Source organism: Aethalodelphis obliquidens, unplaced genomic scaffold, assembly GCF_003676395.1.
Source record: "Aethalodelphis obliquidens isolate GAN/ISIS:26980383/991018 unplaced genomic scaffold, ASM367639v1 scaffold1, whole genome shotgun sequence".
Taxonomy (NCBI): domain Eukaryota; kingdom Metazoa; phylum Chordata; class Mammalia; order Artiodactyla; family Delphinidae; genus Aethalodelphis; species Aethalodelphis obliquidens.
In genome coordinates, this window is record NW_020837945.1 from 41,904,920 (window position 1) to 41,922,515 (window position 17,596).

Consider the following 17,596-nt stretch of genomic DNA (forward strand, 5'->3'; position numbering starts at 1 on the left):
AGAAGAAATCACACAAACTGATTAACTAATGGAAAACACATACTGCATCAGATCTCTGCTCGAAGACTTTTTTTCTTTTTTCTCCATTATTTGTAACTTTATTATGGAGACACACATTATTGCAGAGGACCTGGTGGTACATTCAAAAGTAATAGCTCAAAATACACACAATTTTCTTTAGTTATTTAGGTCTCATAGACCAAATATTTTCTTCAACTGTGAAGAATTTATACATGTTGAAGCTGTATACATACATGCATTCCAAAAAATCCATTCTTGGATTTTGGTTACATTCCTACAATTAGATTTTTAGTAATAATATCATTAAAAATAAAAATATTCCTTCAATTCTTTGTTCCAAGTTAAAACTAGGGGAGGTAGCATCAATTGATAAATGTGATTTTATGGCCATTGTGAAGGAAATGTAACTCAAAATTCAACCAGAGATTGAATCTCCAATGCCTTCTCTTTATGTACTCTCACCTGTCATTCATGGATCTCCCAAAGTTTTCCTAAACTTACTCTCCAAACTTATCTCCACTGTTCTTTTATATTAACATTTTTGCTAAAGTCAAACTGATTTACTGTATATGCCTTAAGCTTTCTCACCTCTTTTCTCCAACAGTTTGCACAAATACAATAAAAACTATATAAAAACTATGCTCATATTTTATGATCCCTTTTAAGTATCTTTTTGTTTATGTAGTTTCACCAATTCATTCCAATCCATAGTGATCTCTCCTTAAACTCGTAGAACTTAGTAGACAATTCTTCTCATGGAATGGCTGTCCATGCCATGATAGCACAGAGAATCAATAAAATCATACAACACACTGTAGTAAACCAGCATGCCTTTTCACAGTATTGGAAGCAAACTTAACAGAGTGTCCAAAAGCCCCAGATCCAACAAGGTCAGTCAAGATTAAGAGTGTGGCACAGCTGAAATCTGGTGCACCTATAGGAAAGAGCTGAGTTGAGTTGTAAATCAATTTGTTAACAATATGTCAGATGCTGTCTTATATCATGACTTGCATCATTCTTCATTATTGGACTCCTGTTGCCTTGTTTCAAAAATAACACACACTTTTCGAAAGTAGGAATGATGTCTTCTAGTTGGTATTTATTCATTGGTAGGTTGATAGATTGATTGGCTTAATATAAATTTTGGTAAAATATATATAACATAAAATTTACTGTTTTGAATATTTTTAAGTGCAATTGACACTTTGGGCAATCATCACCACTCTCCATTTTCAGAACTTTATTCATCTTTCAAAACTGAAATTCTGTATGCCTCCCTCCACTAGTCCCTGGCACACATGACTCTGCTTTCTCTTTCTATGAATTTGACTACTATTTATTTGTACCTCATATAAGTGGAATCATACAGTATTTCCCTCTTGTGACTAGCTTATTTCATTAGCTTAATATCTTCAAGGTTCATTTATAATTGCTTTTAAACATGATAATGATTAGCATCTTCACCCAGAAAAATATATATTATTTGTTTATTACTGTTTCTCTCTAAGCAGCTTACATTTAGTAGCACAGTTATGTATTAGAATAGTTTCTGATTACATTAGAAATTGTAAATCATCTCTAAGCTTTATTATATCTGATATCTTTGATTTCCTATTAAACTCTTTTAATGAGAATCAATATAGTCATTTGTTTGAAGGGAGTTATGACTGACTTAGTTACTAACTGACTTTGATGTATGGATTACAGTTTATCATACAAAATCACAGTCTTCACTTGACCCTAATAATTCAATTATTTTAAATTAGAGTATAATGTCATGGTCATTAATAAGACCATGTCTGTTGATATTTCTTGTTCTTTGAAGGATTTCTAATAAACTTGTTAAAATGCTTGTTTCTAAAATCTATCATTTTCCTCTAAATAATTGTTAGTGATTTACTGGTTTATATAATCAAGTTTAGTATAATAAATTTCTTTGTTATTGGTTATGATCTTTAGTCAAACTAATGGCCTCATGCCCTGAACAGGATTCTGCCTGTAACCTATGACATACTGACAAAAAACAACCAACAAAAAATGTATTAATATTAAAATAAAATAATTTTTATAACAAAGTAGACTTTTAAAACTCATATGAAACAATTCCAAATTCCTACTTTTCACCTACGGCCTACATTGTTCCATATTTTATGATTTTTGTTGCTCTATTTTATTTTATAGCACAAGTCCTAAAAAATATTGTAAATGAGTTTGCTCATGAGTCCTGTGAACAATCTGGTTGAAGTATGTTAATTCAGAATGCTTTTTCATCCTGAGGTTTTTACTCCCTTCTTTCATATTTATTTTGAATATTTGTTGGCTATTGTACCTAAGCATCATAACTTTCAAAGCCATGATCTGATTTCATTTTAAAAAGAAAAAGAAAATCTAACATTGATTGTGCTAATTCATTGCAAAATATAGAAAGCTTCAGATTTATAAACAAGAATAACTTCTCTAACAATTATGTGGATGAAAGCATTCTCTTCTTGGTAAACTTCAGGGATTTTCTTTCATAAGTAATAATACAAAAAATAACTTCATATGTAATTTAAACATTGTAAGTGCACTTCTCAAATGGAAAATATAGTAAAGTATGATTAACTTGTAATTCATCAGATACTATAAATATTCTAATCCATTAATGAAACAAACTATACAGTTTACATAAAGTGAAAATCTGTATTCTTTTATACCATTTCCCTGGTTCAGGCCCTAATCACTGTATCATTCCAAACATGGTCAGGAAAAAAGAAACCATTCTATGCAATCAAAATATAAATGGCTTAATATGGATTTAGATGATTGATGTAAGAACTGGTAGAATGGAAGTTAGTGAAAAGCCAATTAAAGATCAGGTAAGCTGCTGCCAAATGTTAGGAAAGCATGTATTGGAAAGTTCAGTTTAAAGCATCAAAGTATGTTCTTCTCAAAGGCTTGAAAGCAAGCTACTGTAATTTTCAAGAAGCTCTATGAAGTATGCACGTCTTGTCTCAGTCATCAGCAACAAAACACAGGGTCCTCAATGGGAAGTTGGAAGCCACTGAGAATTTCACATGTCCCATGCATTTGGCTACCTTTGATTTCTCCTTTTTTCTTTTCGTATCTTGGACTGGGGCCTTCCAATTAGTAAACTAGCCTTGATTCAAACAAAGAAAACATTCCTAGAAAATGTTGTTCCCAGCAACTCCAAATCAATGTCCTAACTTTTAACAGTAGACAACGAATGAAACTATAAATTGATTTCTTTTTAAAATAACTCAGGTATCCACAGGAAGGTCAGTCTTGCCATTTGATTTTCACAAATGTTGGCCCTGAGACTATAATAAATAAGAAATTATTTCAGAGCCCTGACCTTACACTGGATATTTAAAGTGGTGAACCTATTTTCTTCCTTCAAGTTTTCCAGTACATTTAGAAGATGCCAGTCCACTCCACAGTCCTTACACTCTTTGTTTTCTCCATTATATCGTATTGCTATTGCTACTTAGCTCCCAAAGTCTGCCTTATTTAGGCATTTGATTACCTGTGATTATTTAATAAATTTTTCACAACTGTATACTAAAGACTATTAGTGTTTCATTTTCCATTTTCCGCTGGCAATAAGGTTTATCACCAAATTCAAATCTGATAAGATTAGAGAACAGATTCCAGATACCCATCCTTTAGATACTGTTACCTGAGACTTAGTGCACCAAAACTGCATCAATCATCATTAAGTCAAGAAAACAGGAGCAACTAAATGTATTCTGAGTACAAAGCCTAGTGCCTTACTAGGGCCTTTCATGATTATTTGGAGATGTTTGTGGAATGAAGATGCAGGAAGCCAATGCCAAAGGTAAGGTTGCTGCTACCAAAGGTTAGGGAAGAACATTGTTGATCTTAGCCTAAAGCATGAAAGTGATTCTCAAAAGCTTGGAAGGAAGCTGCCACACTGTCAAGAATCTCTGAAAAGCTCACATCAACTGTCTCATTCTGTAACAGAGAAGTGAGTTGTCATCAAGAGCTTCCTTTTGTGAATTTCACATCTTCCCATTCCTCTGGCTGCAACTCTTTCTTGAGAAAAATAGCTTTCTCTGCCTTTCAAATCGTATTCAGGGTCCTCTCATCCACAATAATCTGGAACCATATATAAAAGATGTTCTGGTAAATGCAGAGTATACTTCAAGTAGTGGTAATTATGTTGGGTTGAAACAGATAATACATTACAATCATTATTTTTTTTTCAAACCCTTACGTATATGAGCTTCTAATCTCCTTCAATATATCACTTTACCTCAAGAATTATTATCCCAAAATATAATTCAAACAATATCACTCTCCCTGTAGCCCCTTAAAAATTAAATAAATAGAAAAGACTTTGCATTATCTACCTCCAACCTCCTCAGGCTAACCTTCAAGGTTTTCAGTAAACTTGATTCTCCAGCTTCTATTATAACCATTACTTTTTCTCTGTCTAATTACAACAATATGTATACATCAAAGCTCTGTACCTTTATAGTGCTGCTTTGTTCCAATCGAATTTAGTCAAATCAATCCTCTAAACTAATTCAAATGCTAAGGCTTCCTTGAAGCCTTTCCCCTTACCTCACATCAGATGTAGTTATTTCTCTTTTTTTTTTGCGGTACGCGGGCCACTCACCGTTGTGGCCTCTCCCGCTGTGGAGCACAGGCTCCGGACGCGCAGGCTCAGCGGCCATGGCTCACGGGCCCAGCCACTCCACGGCACGTGGGATCCTCCCAGACCGGGGCATGAACCCATGTCCCCCGCATCGGCAGGCGGACTCCCAACCACTGCGCCACCAGGGAAGCCCTAGTTATTTCTCTTTAAACAGAACTTTAACTTATCTCTATGTAGCAGTCATTTCATCTTGCTTTATATTTTTCTTCAAGACTATACATTTCCTATTCACATTGTGATTAACATATTGCAATTTCAAAGTGCAATATGCCAACTCCTTCTCCTAGTCCCAAATCATTCCTACGTTACATCCTGAAATCTGTATCTGTCAACTAGTCATCTCTGGAAAAAGGATAAACACTTGGAAAAAGTTTGTATTTTATGGATGTGGCTGGGAGTGATTTGAAATCAGCTATGTCCAAAGGACTTTGAGTAAGTTGAAGTCTTCAGCTTCAATATCTGCTTCAGATAGTAGCATAACTTCTTGCCCTGGAGAAAGCAAGTTTCAGAAATCAATTCTCTTTGGCAAAAGATCATTTTCTTACCCAGACACTTCCAAAAGGTATAGGGCCAATCCAGTGTGGCAAGGCACCAATTCCATCACTTTACTGACTGGTGGCATCTGAAATCTAGACCATCTAGAATCACAGTACTGGGTTCTGGTCTTCCAATTCTGACTGTAGCCATCTTTGCAGGAGCTCTTTCCCAGCCACAGCTGTGTATCAGTAGTTCAGTATTTATTACTCAGTAATATTTCATTGTATAAATGTAGATAATTATTGTATTTAAATATGTAGATTATAACATATGTACATATTATATAATCTTATTACTATATTATTATTATAGATATATATATTATCCTTGCTTTATTTCAATGGTAGAACTATAATACATAGGATAAAAAAAAAGGGAGCTACACACAAACACACTATCGTCAAACATTTGAAGGTGAAAACAAACGTGTTATCTTGAAAGAAGTAGATGAGAAATGAGAGGGAAACCAACAAAAAATTAATAGCAGCCTTCTCAACAGAAATAATTAAAGCCACGAGATAATGGACTGATATATTCAAAGTGATGAAAGAAAAATATATTGACCAACCAAGAATTCTATATTTGGCAAAAATATCTTTCAAAAATGAAGGTGAGGGGACTTCCCTGGTGGTGCAATGGTTGAGAGTCCGCCTGCCGATGCAGGGGACGTGGGTTTGTGCCCTGGTCCGGGAAGATCCCACATGCCGTGGAGCAGCTAGGCCCGTGAACCATGGCCACTGAGCCTGCATGTCCAGAGCCTGTGCTCCACAACAGGAGAGGCCACAACAGTGAGAGGCCCGCATACTGCAAAAAAAAAAAAAATAGAAGGTGGGTGGGGCGGAGTCAAGATGGCGGTGTGGGAAGATGCTGAGTTAGAGCGTCTCCCCACAACTAAGGCACTGCCGGCTGCTCATGGGAGATCCTGATGCCCAAGGAGATGGGAGGAACCCCCAAGCGAACCAGTAAGATGTGGGGGTAATGTGGAGGGAGGAGAAGAGGAGACCGGACAGGATTGGCACCCCTGAGGCCGGGTAGATCAGGAGAGGCAGGTGGGACGGGCCCTCAGGGAGGAGCTGGAGAGGGGCAGAGGGTGATTGTCCCACCCACTCAGGCCCTGGGAGACTGCTGAGCTCCCAGGACAGTCCCCTACCTCCAAAGTCTCCCCCTCCGCCTGGACACATTGGTCCTGGGGGCATAGGAGGGAGACCCAGGGGAGAACAAGAGAGGCAGGGGAGGGACCCTCCTGGAGGAGCAGGAGAGGAGAGGAGGGCATTTTCCTCATCCACTCAGCCCAGGAAACCTGCTGGGCTCCCAGGTAAGGTCCCCTTCCCCCTGACACCAGGGGTGGGGGACACGCCTGGACCCCTTCTGTTCTACTGAACCTAAGCCCCAGCCCCAACAGCCCCCAGGGCATTTTCCATCCCTGTGGGTTCTAAGCATAGGCCCTGCCCTCCACAGTAAAGACCTTCCCCCTGCTCTTTGTTTTCTTTTACCTCCTCCTCTTTTATACTACTGTGGTACTGTTGTACCTTCTAGTACAACATATCTGTTAGTTTCCTGGTCTAATTTTATTTTTTACTTTGTTATTGTTCTCTCTCTTTTTTTTTTTTTTTTGCCATCCCACATGGCTTGCAGGATCTTGGTTCATGAGCCAGGGGTCCGACTGAAGCTCCTGCAGTGGGAGCTCTGAGTCTGAACCACTGGACTAACAAACAACCTGAGACCCCAGAGAATATGCATCAGAGTGAGGTCTCATGGAGGTCCTCATCACAGCACCAAGACCCAGCTCTACCCAACAGCCTATGAACTCCAGTGTTGGAAGCATCAGGCTAAACAACCAGTAAGACAGGAATATAATCCTACTCATTAGAAAAAAAAAAAAATGAGATGGCAAAAAATATGTCACAGATAAAGGAGCAGGGTAAAAACCTACAAGACCAAATAAATGAAGAGGAAATAGGTAATCTACCTAAAAAAGAATTCAGAGTAATGATAGTAAATATGATCCAGAATCTCAGAAATAGAATGAAGGCATGGAGTGAGAAAATACAAGAAATGTTTAACAAGGATCTAGAAGAACTAAAGAACAAAAAACCAGAGATGAACAATACAATAACTGCAATGAAAAATACACTAGAAGGAATCAATAACAGAATAACTGAGGCAGAAGAACGAATAAGTGTGCTGGAAGACAAAATGGTGGAAATTACTGCCAAGGAGAAGAATAAAGAAAAAAGAATTTAAAGAACTGAAAACAATCTCAGAGACCACTGGGACAACACTAAAAGCACCAACATTCGAATTATAGGGGTCCCAGAAGAATAAGAGAAAAAGAAAGGGTCTGAGAAAATATTTGAAGAGATTATAGTTGAAAATTTCCCTAACATGGGAAAGGAAATAGTCACCCAAGTCCAGGAAGCACAGACAGTCCCATACAGGATAAACCCTAGGAAAAACACACCAAGACACATATTAATCAAAGTAACAAAAATTAAATTCAAAGAAAAAATATTAAAAGCAGCAAGGGAAAAACAAAAAAATAAAATACAAAGGACTCCCCATAATCTGCAGGCAAGAAAGGAGTGGCAGGATATACTTAAAGTGATGAAAGGGAAAAACCTACAACCAAGATTACTCTACACAGCAAGGATCTCATCCATATTCTATGGAGAAATCAAAAGCTTTACAGACAAGCAAAAAGTAAGAGAATTCAGCACCACCAAACCAGCTTTACAACAAATGCTAAAGAAACTTCCCTAGGCAAGAAACACAAGAGAAGGAAAAGACCTACAAAAACAAACTCAAAACAATTAAGAAAATGGTAATAGGAACATACATATCAATAATAACCTTGAATGTAAATGGATTAAATGCCCCAACCAAAAGACACAGACTGGCTGAATGAATACACATATAAGACCCACATATATTGCTGTCTACAAGAGACCCACTTCAGACCTAGAGATACATACAGACCAAAAGTGAAGAGATGGAAAAAGATATTTCACGAAAATGGAAATCAAAATAAAGCTGGAGTAGCAATACTCCTATCAGATAAGATAGACTTTAAAATAAAGACTGTTACAAGAGATAAGGAGTGACACTACATAATGATCAAGGGATCAATCCAAGAAGAAGATATAACAATTATAAATGTTTATGCACTCAACATAGGAGCAGCTCAATACATAAGGCAAATGCTAACAACCATGAAAGGAGAAATCGACAGTAACACAATAATAGTAGGGGACTTTAACACCCCACTTACACTATCAGACAGATCATCGAAAAAGAAAATAAATAAGGAAACACAAGCTTTAAATGACACAATAGACCAGGAACACCACTTTCCAGCCAAAAGTGGCAGAATACATTTTCTTCTCAAGTGCACACAGAACATTCTACAGGATAGATCACATCTTGGGTCACAAATCGAGCCTCAGAAAATTTAAGAAAATTGAAATCGTATCAAACATCTTTTCTGATCACAATGCTATGAGATTGTAAATCAATTACAGAAAAAAACTGTAAAAAAACACAAATACATTGAGGCTGAACAGTGCACTACTAACTAACCAAGAGATCACTGAAGAAATCAAAGAGGAAATCAAAAAATACCTAGAAACAAATGACAATGAAAACACGACGACCCAAAACCAGTGGAACTCAGCAAAAGCAGTTCTAAGAGGGAAGTCTATAGCAATTCAATCACATCTCAAGAAACAAGAAAAATCTCAAATAAACAATCTAACCCTACACTTAAAACAACTAGAGAAAGAAGAACACAGAAAACCCAAAGTCAGTAGAAGGAAAGAAATCATAAAAATCAGACTAGAAATAAATGAAATAGAAACAGAGAGCACAATAGCAAAGATCAATAAAAGTAAAATATGGTTCTTTGAGAAGATAAACAAAATTGACAAACCCTTAGCCAGACTCATCAAGAATAAAAGGGAGAGGACGCAAATCAATAAAATTAGAAATGACAAAGGAGAAATCATAATTGACACCACAAAAATACAAAGGATTATAAGAGACTACTACAAACAAATATATGCCAATAAAATGGACAACCACAAAGAAATGGAAAAATTCTTCGAAAGGTACAATTTTCCAAGACTGAACCAGGAAGAATTAGAAAATATAAACAGACCTATCACAAGTAATGAAACTGAAACCGTAATTAAAAATCTTCCAACAAACAAAAGTCCAGGACCAGAGAGCTTCACAGGAGAATTCTCAAACATTTAGAGAAGAGGTAACACTGATCCTTCTCAAAATCTTCCAAAATATAGCAGAGGGAGAAACAATCCCAAATTCATTCTACAAAGCCACCATCACCCTGATACCAAAACCAGACAAAGATATCACAAAAAAAGAAAATTATAGACCAATATCACTGATGAACATAAATGCAAAAATCCTGAACAGAATACTAGCAAATAGAATCCAACAACATATTAAAAGGACCATGATGAAGTGGGATTTATACCAGGGATGCAAGGATACTTCAATATACAATCAATCAATGTGATACACCACATTAACAAACTAAGGAATAAAAACCATATGATCATCTCAATAGATGAAGAAAAAGCTTTTGACAAAATTCAATAGCAATTTATTTTAAAAACTCTCCTGAAAATGGGCATACAGGGAATCTACCTCAACATTATAAAAGCCATATATGACAAACCCACAGCAAATATCACACTCAATGGTGAAAAAAATGAAAATATTTCCACTAAGATCAGGAAGAAGAAGAGGCTGCCCACTCTCACCCCTATTATTCAACATAGTTTTGGAAGTCCTAGCCATGGCAATCAGACAAGAAAAAGAAATAAAAGTAACACAAATTGGAAAAGAAGAAGTAAAACTGTCACTGTTTGCAGATGACATGATACTATACATAGAAAATCCTAAAGATGCCACCAGAAAACTACTAGAACTAATCAATGAATTTGGTAAAGTTGTAGGTACCAAGTTCATGCACAGAAATCTCTTGCATTCCTATACACCAACAATGAACAGTCAGAAGGAGAAATTAAGGAAACAATCCCATTTACCATCGTAACAAAAAAAAATAAAATACCTAGGAGTAAACCTACCTAAGGAAGCAAAAGACTTGTACTCAGAAAACTATAAAACACTGATGAAGGAAATCAAAGATGAAATAAATAGATGGAGAAATACACCATGTTCTTGGACTGGAAGAATTAATATTGTGAAAATGACTATACTACCCAAAGCAATCTACAGATTCAATGCAATCCCTATCAAACTACCAATGGCATTTTTCACAGAACTAGAACAAAAAAATTCACAATTTGTATGGAAACACATAAGACCCCGAATAGCCAAATCAATATTGAGAAAGAAAAATGGAGCTGGAGGAATCAGGCTCCACAACTTCAAACTATACTACAATATGCCAGTAATCAAGATAGTATGGTACTGGCACAAAAACAGAAATATAGATCAATGGTACAGGAGAGAATGCCCAGTGACAAACCCATGCACATATGGTCACCTAACTTATGACAAAGGAGACAAGAACATACCATGGAGAAAAGACAGCCTCTTCAATAAGTTGTGCTGGGAAAACTGGACAGCTACATGTAAAAGAATGAAATAAGAACACTATCTTACACCAAACACAAAAATACATTCCAAATAGATTAAAGACCTAAATGTAAGACCAGACACTATAAACCTATTAGAGGAAAACATAGGAAAAACATTCTTTGACATAAACCACAGTAAGATCTTTTTTGACCCACCTCCTAGAGAAATGGAAATAAAAACAAAAATAAACAAATGGGACTTAATTAAACTTAAAAGCTTCTGCACAGCAAAGGAAACCATAAACAAGATGAAAAGACAACCCTCAGAATGGGAGAAAATATTTGCCAATGAAACAACAGACAAAGGATTAATCTCCAAAATATGCAAACAGCTCATGGAGCCCAATATAAAAAAAAACAAACAACCTAATCCAAAAATGGACAGAAGACCTAAATAGACAGTTTTCCAAAGAAGACATACAGATTGCCAACAAACACATGAAAAGATGCTCAGCATCACTAATCATTAGAGAAATGCAAATAAAAACTACAATGAGGCATCACCTCACACCGGTCAGAATGGCTGTCATCAAAAAATCTAGAAACCATAAATGCTGGAGAGGGTGTGGAGAAAAAGGAACCCTCTTGTACTGTTGGTGGGAATGTAAATTGATATAGCCACTATGGAGAACAGTATGGAGGTTCCTTAAAAAACTAAAAATAGAGCTACCATATAACCCAGCAATCCCACTACTGAGCATATACCCTGAGAAAACCATAATTCAAAAACAGACATGTACCACAATGTTCATTGCAGCACTATTTACAATAGCCAGGATGTGGAAGCAACCTAAATGTTCATCGACAGATGAATGGATAAAGAAGATGTAGCACATATATACAATGGAATATTACTCAGCCATATAAAGAAACGAAATTGAGTCATTTGTAGTGAGGTGGATGGAACTAGAGTCTGTCATATAGAGTGAAGTAACTCAGAAAGAGAAAAACAAATATGGTATGCTAATGCATATATATGGAATCCAAAAAAAAAAATGGTACTGATGAACCTAGTTGCAGGGCAGGAATAAAGATGTAGACATAGAGCATAGAGAATGGACTTGAAGACACAGGGTGGGAGGGGAAAGCTGGGGAGAAGTGAGAGTAGCATCAACATATATACACTACAGAATGTAAAATAGTTAGCTAGTGGGAAGCACCAGCATAGCACAGGGAGATCATCTTGGTGTTTTGTGATGACCTAGAGGGGTGGGATAGGGAGGATGGAAGGGAGGCTCAAGAGGGAGGGGATATAGGGACATATGTATGCATATTGCTGATTCACTTTGGTGTACAACATAAACTAACATAGTATTGTGAAGCAATTATATTCCAATAAACATCTATTAAAAAAATTAGGGCTTCCCTGGTGGCGCAGTGGTTGAGAGTCTACCTGCTGATGCAGGGGACACGGGTCTGTGCCCCGGTCCAGGAAGATCCCACATGCCGCGGAGCGGCTGGGCCCGTGAGCCATGGTTGCTGAGCCTGCGTGTCTGGAGCCTGTGCTCTGCAACAGGAGAGGCCACAACAGTGAGAGGCCCGCGTACAGGAAAAAAAAAAAAAATTGATGGTGAAATAAAGACATTCCCAGATAAACAAAATATGATAGAATGCATTGCTAGTAGATATGTTTTAAAAAGATATGCACAAGTCCTTCATGCTGAGAGGAAATGTCACCAGGCAGTAATGCTTATCCATACACACAAAAATAAAGAGCACTAGAAAAAGTAATTAGATAGGTAAATATAAAAGATACTGGAAATACATATTTTCTCTCTTCTTAACGAATTTATAAGAAACTTACATACAACAATAATTATAAAACTGTACTATTGAACTTATATAATATAAAGATGTAATATATATATAATCTGACAAATAATAACAAGAAGGTGGGCAATGAAGCTCCATTGGAAAAAAATTCCTATATTTGTTGAAATTAAATAGTATTAATCTGAAGAAATTATTATAAATTAAGATATATATTGTAATACCTAGTGTAACTACTAAGAAAATGACTCAGAAAATGAACAAAGATAGTGAACTATACAATATGTATTTAATACAAAAGAACACAATAATGCAGGTACAGAGGGAAAAAGTGAAACAAAAACAAATAATAAAATGTGAACTGTAAGTCCAACCATAACAATAATTGCATTAAACATAAATTGATTTTAAAAATACAAACACAGGGATTTCCCTGGCACTCCAGTGGTTAAGACTCTGTGCTTCCATGCAGGGGGCACAGGTTCAATCCCTGGTCAGAGAACTAAGATCCCATGAGCTGCGTGGCACAGCCAAAAAAAAAAAAAACAACAATAACAACAGCAAAAAAAAATTAGAGATTTTTAATTCAATTAAAAACAAAACAAAGTCATGCTCTACATAGTTTGTAAGAAGAAAGCTTTAGATTCAAAGGTATAAATAGATTAAAAGTAAAAGTACAGAAAAATACACCATACAAACAGTAACCATAAGAGAGCTAAAATGGCTACATTAATATCAGACAAAATATTCTGAGACAAAAAAAGTTACAGGAGACAAAGATGAAGATTTTATAATGATAAAAGCTGAATTCTTCAGGAAGAGATGATGATTTTTTGGGAACAGATCAACACAATCATCAAAACTTTATTGGTGAGGATAAAAGAGAGAAGACACAAAATAATAGAATTGAGGAGTGAAAGAAAGGATGTAATTAGTGATCTTACAGTAATTAAAGGATTAAAATGGAATACTAGGAACCACTGCATGGGTATTCAATTTTGTATGCAGAAGGATGCAAAGCAAAATGGAATTTTTTAATGGAAATATACTTGACATATAAGAGGCAACACTGCAGAAAATACATTTAAGATTTTGGGGGTAGTAGTTTTAAGTTTACAACAAAATTTAGAAGAAGGTACAGAGATTTCCCATATACTCCGTCCCCTCACACATGCATATCTTCCCCTATTACCAACATCACTCACGAGAATGGTACTTTTTTTTCTTTTGCCAAGAATGAACCTACATTGACACATCATAATCATCCCAAGTCCATAGTTTACCCTAGTGTTCACTCTTGGTGTTGTACATTCTATAGGTTTGGACAAACATATGATGACATCCATCCACGATTATCATATAATACAGACTATTTTCACTGCCCTAAAAATCCTCTGGGCCAGCATATATTTTTAAAACTTTAAAAATTACTTTTTGAAATGTATTTCCTCTCAGCTGACCAACACTAACATGGGGGAAATACGCTGTCATTTATAAAGCAGGATGCAGGTTGGAAGATGATATAATTGAGCCAAAGTGACATAGATTCAAACCCTGCCCAATCCCTTTTTATAATGGGTTGTTGAACTCTATGACATAAATCACACCAAGATCCTTTTTGACACACCTCTTAGAGAAATGGAAATTAAAAAAAAATTAAAAAATGGGACCTAATGAAACTTAAAATCTTTGACACAGCAAAGGAAACCATAAACAAGATGAAAAGACAACCCTCAGAATGGGAGAAAATATTTGCCAATGAAGCAACTGAAAAAGGATTAGTCTCCAAAATATACAAACAGCTAATGCAGCTCAATATCAAAAAAAAACAAACAACAACCCAACCCAAAAATGGGCAGAAGACCTAAATAAACATTTCTTCAAAGAAGATATACAGATTGCCAACAAACACATGAAAGGTTTCTCAACACCACTAATCATTAGAGAAATGCAAATCAAAACTCCAATGAGATATCACCCCACACCAGTCAGAATGGCCATCATCAAAAAATCTAGAAACAATCAATGTTGGAGAGGGTGTGGAGAAAAGGGAACCCTCTTGCACTGTTGGTGGGAATGTAAATTGATACAGCCACTATGGAGAACAGTATGGAGGTTCCTTAAAAAACTAAAAGTAGACCTATCATATGACCCAGCAATCCCACTACTGGGCATATACCCTGAGAAAACCATAATTCAAAAAGAGTCATGTACCACAATGTTCATTGCAGCTTTATTTACAATAGCCAGGACACGGAAGCAACTTAAGTGTCTATTGACAGATGAATGGATAAAGAAGATGTGGCACATATATACAATGCAATATTACTCAGCCATAAAAAGATACGAAATTGAGTTATTTGTAGTGAGGTGGATGGACCTAGAGTCTGTCATACAGAGTGAAATAAGTTAGAAAGAGTAAAACAAATACCGTATGCTAACACATATATGTGGTATCTAAAAAAAACTAGGTTCTGAAGAACCTAGGGGCAGGACAGGAATAAAGACGCAGATGCAGAGAATGGACTTAAGGACACGGGGAGGGGGAAGGGTAAGCTGGGACGAAGTGATAGAGTGGCATTCACATATATAGACTACCAAATGTAAAATAGATAGCTAGTGGGAAGCAGCTTCATCGCACGGGGAGATGAGCTTGGTTCTTTGTGACCACCTAGAGAGGTGGGAGAGGGAGGGTGGGAGGCAGACGCAAGAGGGGGCAGATATGGGGATGTAAGTATATGTGTAGCTTATTCACTTTGTTGTGCAGCACAAACTAACACAACAATGTAAAGCAATTATACTCTAATAAAGACGTTAATTTTTTTTAATTTAATAAAATGATCTGGTAAAAATAAAAAAGAAATGCGTTGTTGAAAATATTTTTTAGTTTTTCCTGAGTCTCAGTCTCTTTATCAGTAAAATGAGGATAGTAATATGAAATATTAGAATTAAGAGGTGATATGTCTAAAGTGCTTAGCATTGTGCCTGACACCTAAATATTCAATAAATAATTTTGGTATTATTATGTGCTGTTAGAATTTGTTTTTAGGAGAAAAAAATCATTTATTTCTAAGAAAACTTGAATATCTAAGAAATTTCAGTTAGAATAAAATCCTATGTAATTATTTCATTTATATGGCTTGTAAATGTAGTTTACTAGCAGAGAGATTTCTAGGCAGAAAGCACTGCTTTAGAAAAATGCTGAAAATTGACTGTAACCACTACAGGTGAAACAAGAAACAATATATAATGACATTGTTCTAACTTCTAAAATTCTGTTGTGCAAAAGGTAATAGTTTCTATTAAAATAACCCTTGAGAATGTGAATGAGTTGGTAGTTGACATGTTATCTCACCTATTCAAAAGATCCTCCGGCCCTCATTTAGTTCCCCCCATGCTTAAGAATTTTCTGAAAAGAAATGTCAATATTCTGAAAAGCTGAGAGGACGGTGAGTGCCAATTACAGTCCCAGTTGAGGCACAAACAATTCCATTCATCAGTAAGCAAGAACGTGAACCGTTCCAGGAGCTCCTTATATTAATGCTGCAGTAAATGTGGCAAGTCGGTCATGGAATATTTCAGTACATCGCACATGTCATTAAAATTTACAAGCAACCTACTGAGAATGTGGAGACCATATTCATTACTTTCCTCTGCTACGATTTCAGTGCATTTTAAGAAACATTCCTAAATTGTACCTTTTCCCACAAATATTTGGTTCTGTATACTTTTCCGAGGTAATAGGAAGCATGCTTTCTCCCCCAAATTTAAAGGAAGGCATGTATTTCCTAAAATCATAAACAGGTTCAAGCTAAAGTTTACTGATTTTGCATTCACAAAAAAATCAATCCTATAGTCTTCTACAATAAATAAACACACACACATAAAACAGAAGAAAAGAAAGATAGTCAAATATATAAGTATACATCCAAAAATGAAAGAATCTAAGTAAGCATTAAATGAAAACACTTAGGACAAGTGATAAATTTAATGTTCTTATTGTAAATTCAAACCACGATCCGTCGATAGTCCACCATAGATTTATGCAATCAATATAGCAGCATATTTTTCAGAATAAATGTAACTCTCACAAAGTAGCATTTTTGCAGGAAATATTAAACGCCACTGATTGAGTTAATACTCTATTATAGTCAAATCCTCTTATAATATGTACCTGTTATGTGTATTAATGTTTTTTAATAATTTAAAATTATATAGTGTATCTGTGAGCTGAAGTGGAACTCTGATTTATTCTTTGTGGAAAAATAAAGTTGAAAAACAACCTAGCAGAGTTTTAATCAGGAAAGAAAATATACAGACATATCATTAAAATGATGTACAATTTTTGAAGAGAAGATATATTTTGTATCCCAGTTTGGGCTGTATCTGTCAAATGTGTTCAATACTTTCCAGAGTGGGTCTGTTGGAAGTGTATACTACTTTCATATGAAAGGTATCCCTGAGCAGAGAAATAGCACAATTTATTTCAGAGCATAATAGACATATAGTAAATTAAAGGAAAGAATATCTTCAACTTAACTTACCTTGCTGACACAAGTACATGGGCTTGTGTTTTGCCTGTAGTACATTAGCCTTTACTTGAAATATTAAGTGCATTTTATTCCTGGAGAATTAACAAACCATAAGGATAAAGATTATGGTCAGTGGAGTCAAATTATGTGGATTTAAATACTAACAGACAAGACCAGTTATGAGGCAGCTTAGTCTCTGTGTTTCATATTCCTTATGTAGAAAGTAAAGATTCCCTACCCTAGAGGCTTGTTTCGGGGCTACATATACAATCCATATAAAATTCTTATTACTGAACCTGGTCCATAATGAATGATCAAAAAGTATATATGTATTTTAAAATACATTCTTAGTTATTTTTTGCCTATTATTATCTATAGTTCTATTCATTCCGTCTATTAGAACATCTATAGGAAAGGTATAGACTATCACC